The 5,578-nt window shown below is 37.5% G+C and overlaps 1 protein-coding gene across 4 annotated transcripts in view; it reads right to left on the bottom strand.

Moving 5' to 3' along the window:
* Positions 1 to 5,578, bottom strand: part of Ptprz1 (protein tyrosine phosphatase receptor type Z1) — a 180,066-nt gene that overhangs the window by 37,382 nt on the left and 137,106 nt on the right. The window lies entirely within an intron of this gene.

Below are 5,578 nucleotides of genomic sequence, written 5' to 3'. Positions count from 1 at the left end.
AACCATAGCATCTACATCTGTCTAGATGACAACAAACATGGGTCCACGACCAGGAGAGTAACCATCGCATCTACGTCTGTTTTCATAAAGCAGAAATAAGGAAGAATTTCATGTCAAAGAGTTTATCTCATTTTTATCAGCACCGGATGCAGAAGAGTGAGCAGATATCAGACAAGCAGAGGTAGCATTAGAAGGGGCAGTTGGTACCAAATACTGCTTTACAGAGGTAGGAAACATCAGTGCCTCAGGCACTCTCCCATATTGGCATCGACCAAGGCGTCTTGCCAACTTGGCAGGACACGGGTGGAAAGTAAAGATAGTGACCATGGAGCATTCTTAAAACAACCATGTCCTCTGAAACATGTTCAGCTGGTCAGAAAAGCTATGTCTACATAGAAATGAAATCCCACAATGGCATCTCTTTGAGGAAAGGAGAAGGCAGCTTTTACTGTTCAATAATAACAGCAGTAGTGGAACTTAAGAGGATAATGAACACACAAGCAAATCTAGAAGTGATTTTTATTTCTGACAGATGCTAGTCTTGATGATGAGCATTTGGAGAATGAATATATTTAGAAGCAATGACAATTGTGACCTACAATGTCACCTGCATCTATTTTCATTCAGATAATAAGAGTAACATCTGGTGAGAGCACACTACATAGTGCCGAGTGGAGCAGAGACACAACTGCTGCTATACAATAAAGCAAGCCATCCCGTAATTTGAGAGATTTAGGTAATTAAAATGGCTAATGACTCCTTTTGATGTGTGTAATTTTATTTAAGTTAGTCACGAATGGTTGAGTTTCCACAGAAATATCTTTCTACAGGAAAATGTTAATCTTATTTTCCATTTTAAAGCTTCAAGCTACACGTTATTACTCCTAATGAGCTTTAACATGGCATTTGTTCTTATTCAGTGACCTCCTAAATCTCAGTATATTTCCAGTAAATCAGTTCCCTAGATACAGTTCTTGAATGACCTCCCACTGTTATTAGAATCATATTGTTATCTCAGCAAAGGGCTGGAAGGTCCTAGCTTTCACCAATCTTTGTCACTTCACTGCCAATAACCCCTTCACCCAGCAGGCTTCAGTTCTGCTCTCTCTCTCTCTCTCTCTCTCTCTCTCTCTCTCTCTCTCTCTCTCTCTCTCTCTCTCTCTCTCTCTCCTCTGAGAGATGTCATATTTAAACCATTGCAAAGTTGAAAAACATCATGAGCTGAAAATGCATTAAGTACATACCCCCCCCCCCNCTCTCTCTCTCTCTCTCTCTCTCTCTCTCTCTCTCCCTCTCTCCCTCTCTCCCTCTCTCCCTCGCTCTCCTCTCAGAGAAGCCATATTTAAACCATTGCAAAGTTGAAAAACATCATGAGCTGAAAATGCATTAAGTACATACCCCCCCCCCCCGCCGTGTGGCATAACTTAGCAATGTGGCACAAGCAGAGTGTGGGTTATTTGCTTCTATGATAATGTGGCTGACTGGAAATCGTGAGTCATTATCACTGCCCAGCAACTCAAGAGAAGAGTAAGCTTCATGTGATAAGTCCACTGCGATAAATCAAATTCAGAATTTAAGGTACAGTTTCGACTGAATGTGAACTCCTTTGCCAGTGTGCTAAAGACAAAAAAAATGGTTGTATCATCTTAAGTTAGGAAGCTCATGTATTTGGTTTTATTGTTTTGTTGTTTTACAAGTGTATTTAGTTTCCTCCACCAAGATATAAACCAATCATTCAAAACAGGTAATTACTACAATGTTATTCAGCAGGGCAACCACATTGCAGGTACCCCCAAGATACCTTTTCAATGAATGTAGTGTAAAACTGTGTGTTTATAAGTTATTTTATAATGTTAATGCCAAGAGAAAAGAAAAACAGAAAGCAACAGTGTTCATAGCAAGGTGCTTGGTTCTGAGAGTATAAAACCCTGAGAGTAAAACCAGACTGAGAGAACTGTAGAGCATTTTCCAGAGACAGCAGCTGAGTGGATAAGGATGCAGATATCAAAGGCACCAGGAGACTAATTTCATCTTGGAAAGCAGAGTCTGTAGTCAAATGAGGAATGGGAAAGTTGGAAATAACCAGGCCCAGGATAAAGAAACTATTAATGACAGCCCACATGAGTGACTCGAAATCCAAACTGGAGCAGAAGTTGCACAAGACGGTTGTGTATGAAACTATGGTTAGCATGTTCTGACACTGATATGGAGAAAACAGACTCAGAACGTGCCTTCTGGAACTTCCTGCATTTCATCGCTGGTACATGAATCATTTAGCATCATCCCTGGTATTTAGGTTCAGTTTGGGATTTTCAGTAACTGGAAACTTGATGTCACAAATTGTATTTAATTGCTAAACATTTATTTCTTCTACTAATTTAAAGCCCATTTTCCCATGAATATTGCCAAGTCATATAAAAAGAGTAGATCTTCCTGTGGTAATGCTGTGCCTACCTTTCCATTAGTAGCTATCTTCTTGTGAGGCTAATCTATTGGTTCTAGTTCAATTTTTATATAGTTTTTAGAGTATGCAATCCATAATGTTTCAAAACCTGTTTATGTGTGGTCCTTTCTTTCTCTCACTTTCTAATTTGACTTTTATAGTCCAATAGTCTGGATAAATAGCTGGCACTTGAGTATCTCTTACCCGATTTAAACATGATTCTCCTTGGGACCCAAATGTCTTACTCATCAATAGGCCAGGCAAACATCGTCTTTAAGCTTCAGGACAACTCAGAGGTATCTGCACTTTGAAATAGCTCTCATCTCCTAAGCAGATTCATAAACATCAGTCCTTCTATCCACTCTACCTGATACAAAATTTCATTTTAGATATCTATAAAAGACTACCTTGAAAAAAAATATCCATAATGTCCAAAAATAGTCTTGAGTTCCTGGGATTTATAGTGTTTTAATTACTTCAAATAACTGTTTTTATGATAATTATTTTATAATATAATTGTTATTTGCTATATCTTTATTACATTTTTCAAAATATAGGGCCATGTCCCTTGATTTCACATAAGCCCAACTCTTAATACAGTGACAAGAATATAATGGTATTCAGTGTTTGTTGAATTAGATAGATTTGAAATAGTAAATAAATCCTACCAACTATATGTCATTCAGATGAATGCTAGATTCTGTTGTCTGGGACTCAAGTAAGATAACTTGCAGTTTCAAAATGTTTGAAAGATATAGAAGGAATATAAAATTTAAAAAAAAAGCTAGATGGAAAGACAAAACAAAACAAAACAAAACAACAACAAAAAAGCTGGGTGGATAGATGGTTAAGTAAATGAATAGAGGATGATCCAGTTACTGAGAGGATGGGGGAAAGAAGCATTTAATACAACATAAAAAATGTAAATGGAAACATTAACATTGTAATTTGCCATGTTGCTAATCTGTGTTACAGAAATTAGATTATTATTAATTCTGCTAGCTTCAAATACATAATGAAATCTTCACTTATTTTTGAAGTCAGGTGGTCTTATGATGATATTTGGCATTAATTTTCCCAAAACTCTTATAAATCATACCAAAAATCTTGAGTGAGGAAATAATTAAACTTGCATAGTTGTTTAGGTACATTTTACACTGCAGTCTTATGTAGATGGTGACCTTCTTGAAGGTAGTACGGTAGGTCAGGGTTATTAGTTATCTCTAAGGTCCCAAAAATATGAATTTAATATATATTCCCTAGCCCCACTTTTTTCCATGGGAAACAACTGTATCTATGGAATGTTCTGATCCTACACAACTTTTGATGATGTGTCCTTTTACTGCACAGAGTGTTGGTATTTTTCACAGTCTAACTCTTTTAAAATGCTCTAATTTTTTTTGTAGTTTTCCTTTATTTAAAAAGAGCTATTTACAAATCTCCCCCATGGAAGTAGTTTTGCATCTTATAAACTTATGGTGTGGCTCATGTAAATTATACCTTAAAACATCTGGAAAACAATTTCAAGGCGTATTACTTAATGTATGACAAGCCCAAGTCTCTATATTCCATCTGTTCCAAATAAGCAGTGAGTGTCTTCACGTCTATGTGCTAAGTGTTGATAACTGTGTCTCCTGCTAATTATCACTCCGCCATGCTGAAAAAAGTGATGACTGTTTTAAACTTGTAGACATAGGTTCCATCAATCAATGGTAATCTGATTATTTAATTTACACCTTTCTTTCACAGTATTTGGAATTAAAAGCTGGAAATGTGTAATTATATCCCTTCTCAGAGTCCTCATACACATACAAAATAACACTCAGAAGCATTCACTGACAGACCACCTCAAGAAAGTCTCGTGGCACACTTAAAAATGACCTTACAGGTATCACCCAATGGAAAACAGAAGAGACACATTCATAGGTCAGAAGTGACGTAATCAAAGCCATCTAATAAATCAAAGGTGAAACTGGGTAGGGACTCAGTTTTTACCATCTATAATTTGTTGCTTTTCTGCTGAACTACTTTCTCTCAGTGTCTGTACAAAGCACATGTAGACACTTAATTTTCTACTAAAAATGATATTAGAGACACATTGAAATATTTTTAAAGAGCTTTAGGGCTTTACCTCCCGCATTTAAGTCTATGATCTCTTTTTAATTTTCTTCCCTTACTATTTGCTTATTTTGCATGCATATGCAGGGAACACATGTGTCAGAGGACAAATTATGGGAGTCAGTTCTCCCTTTCCAACAATGTAGATCCTAGGGATTGAAGTCAGTGCCTGCTGAGCCATCTCGCTGGTATTTCTGATCTGATCTTCTTTGAGTTCATTTGTGTGTGTGTGTGTGTGTGTGTGTGTGTGTGTGTGTGTATTATGAAGGAAAAGAGCCAACCAGAGCATCTCCTAATCCCTAGTTCCATTTGTTGAAATGACGTTGTCTGTTCATGAGAAAGATTTGGGACTCTTGTCTGAAACTTGACCACAAACATAAGAAATCACTTCTGGGCTCTTCATCCCACTGCATTTCCCTGTTTGTCCCTTCTTAATGTCAGAACTAGACTCTTGGTCCTTCTAGCTCTGCAACAAATTCTCAGGTCAGGGAGGGAGTGTGAGCCATTCTTCTTAAGAAAATTCTTAGAAGAAAATTTACATGGTAGGTCTTTATGACTTCAGGTTAGGTCTGCCTTCTTAGACCTAACAGCGAGCCATAAGCAACTTCATCAAAAATAAAATGTTCCTGCCTCAAAAGATATTTTTAAAGATCTATATGCAAATAAGATGTCTATGCACAGAATAGAAAAAACTGTAAATTGGATAGCGGTAGGCATGGTAGCCTGGATATAATTTGAGAACACCAGAAGGCAGAGCCTTGGAAAACCTCAAAGCAAACGGAGCGGCACAGCTGAACTGGGAGGCATGGGTTCAAAGACCTGGGTGCAACTTTGACTCCATGTTTGAGGGAGGGAGATGGAGGAAGATGCCAAAAACGAACCTCAGATAGTGCCACATATGTGTACATACACATCTACATGCTTATCCACACACATACATAAATGCGCAGACATGCAAATATTTATGCACCTATGCTTCCATAACACACACACACACACACACACACACACACACAC

Source organism: Mus pahari, chromosome 2 (genome assembly GCF_900095145.1).
Source record: "Mus pahari chromosome 2, PAHARI_EIJ_v1.1, whole genome shotgun sequence".
Lineage (NCBI taxonomy): Eukaryota > Metazoa > Chordata > Mammalia > Rodentia > Muridae > Mus > Mus pahari.
The sequence above is the reverse complement of the archived record's forward strand: the minus strand, read 5'-3'. Positions and strand labels throughout refer to the sequence as shown.